Genomic DNA, 2518 nt, shown 5'->3' with positions numbered 1-2518 from the left:
CACTTATGTAAATTCAGCATTGACAAGAAAAACTATTACAATCAAGAGTCGTCTATAGAAGGAAAAGCAATATTTTACCAAGAATTGATTTAAATTATACAAATACAAAATCATCCGAACCAATTGCAATCAAGTCAATTCAAGTAAATGAGCTATCTAAAATTAAAGAAGATCAAGAACAAATTCATAAACTCTATGCAAGGAAGACTGGAATAAACAACAGCATATTATATCAGTCATATATATTAAAACTTAACAATTATTATTATTTATATTGTTCAAGTATTGCAGAAAAGAACAACAAAAAGAAATTACAAATTACTCCAGAAGTAGAGACACCCCAAGAACAAGAAGGCCAAACCAACCACCAACCTGCACCCCGAGGTTTTTCATCTAGGGCCGGAGGAGTTACGGGATCCATCCCGCTGACATAGCTTATACCTAGCCACAAGATCCTCCTTGCTGATAAAGCATATTTTTAACTATATAAGTAGCAAGATCTCTACATTCGAGGAGGATAATCTTTGCCAGTATTTACACCAGTCCAGTTATATAATTATAATTCATTATATCATTATATTGTAAAATTCAGTTATTTTATATATTTTATTGTAATTTTAAGAAATAAAGTTTTTTTTATTTTATTCTCGAATAACGAGTATAAAATTGGCGCAGTCGGTAGGATCAATTCAGGATCATCTATCGCAGATATCCGTTGATCTCAATCATTTAGAATTAAGAACCAATAATTAGTAAAAGTGATAGAAAAACCAATAGGATTGAATTCGGGAAGGCCTATCGCAGGATTTCCAATCAATTCAAAGGTGATTGTAATTTATAGTGTGCAAAAGTGCAAGTGAAAAAATATATTGTGTGAAAAAGTGCGAAGAGGAAATTCGCCGAAACATCTGGAACTGGTGAGTGAAAATTTGTAATTGATAGTAAAATTGCCATCCTCCCTTATCCTTCAATCGCTGGAGATAAGAAAGCAATTTTTACAGTTTAAATTTTTCCTAATTAATTAATTGATTAAATAATATATATACAAGTTTATTTTTGCATTCCATTGAAACTTAATTCCACGTACGCGAATTAGTTTATGGAAATTGGTATTGATTTTATAGAGAACTTAGCAAACTCATTAGCAAATATGTCCCTTCAAAACATCCCAAATTTGATCATATATTGATCGACACTATTCCAAAATTTGGCGGTAACCCCGCAGAACTAAATTCATTTATTTCAAGAGTTAGGGAAATCAAGAATAGATATCATGACAGTAGTAATCCGACATGTATACAGAACGAAATTATTAGGAGCGCAGTTTTTTCGAAACTATATGACAATGCTAAATATGCTATAGAAATTGCCAATGCTAGAGAAATAGATGATATAGTTAGGGTACTAATATCAAAATTTTCAGACCGTAGAGATGATATATCTTTAACTTTTGATCTCCATCATATGAGACAATTACCAAATGAAACCGTTTATCAGTTCTATGAAAGATTTCAAAATTTGATTACAATTTATAATAATTATATATACTTACACCTTACAAACAAAGAAATCATCCTAGATAGATGCAACAACTTCCAAAAAAGTGCCTTGGCCGTATTCATAGCACACGTTAAACAGCCATACAGTTCACTTCTCAGAAATCGTAACGTTTCGTCATTAGAAGAAGCTTTAAGGATTATAGAAAAGGACGACTATGTTAGTAGTGTTAGAGATGACTCAGACCACTTTAGATACAATAATAAAAGAAATAGTAAACCACAAAGTTATCAGAAAAACGGCTCCAATTTTGCACTTCCTAGAAATTCAAATACGGCAATTCCAAATTATAAGAGACAACATCATTTCCAACCACATTTTTATAATCCACAAATGTCCCAACCAAATAATTTCCAAACTAATAACTTCCAACCAAATAGCTTCCAATCAAATAACTTTCAGGCAAACCAAATGACTCAACAACCATTAAGACCTAACCAACAAAATTCCCCATTTCCTAATCAAACAAACAATACAACAAAAGGTTCTGACTGGACACCTATGAGTGGTGTATCAACTATTAATTCCGCAAATAACAAACGACAACATAACAGACTCTACAATTTAGAAAACATTAATTCAGAACAAGATTCATACTCTGACGAACCACATATGGATTTTCAAACGGACGAACAACGACAAAATCAAACATAGTTGAATTTCACAGTTTTCAAAATTATTCTCTTCCTTATATTCAAATAAGTAATCCAGACCTAAAAATTTTAATTGATTCAGGTTCAACGAAATCATTTATTTGCCCAGAGATTGCTAATAGATATTTCAAAAGTTCCATTTATTTTGACCCCTGTACAATAAAAACAGCTCTATCGACGCACACAGAAAATTTTGCATGCAACATCCCAAGCTTCAGTGAATTCCAAAATAATGAAAATCTTTCATTCCATCTATTAAGTTTCACGAAACCTTCAATGGGTTGTTAGGAATTGATTAACCTTAAGAA

The sequence above is a fragment of the Ctenocephalides felis genome, unplaced genomic scaffold, assembly GCF_003426905.1.
Source record: "Ctenocephalides felis isolate EL2017-DRISC unplaced genomic scaffold, ASM342690v1 CF-g0.4_SCAFFOLD_01170, whole genome shotgun sequence".
Lineage (NCBI taxonomy): Eukaryota > Metazoa > Arthropoda > Insecta > Siphonaptera > Pulicidae > Ctenocephalides > Ctenocephalides felis.
Note: the sequence above shows the minus strand (reverse complement) of the source record.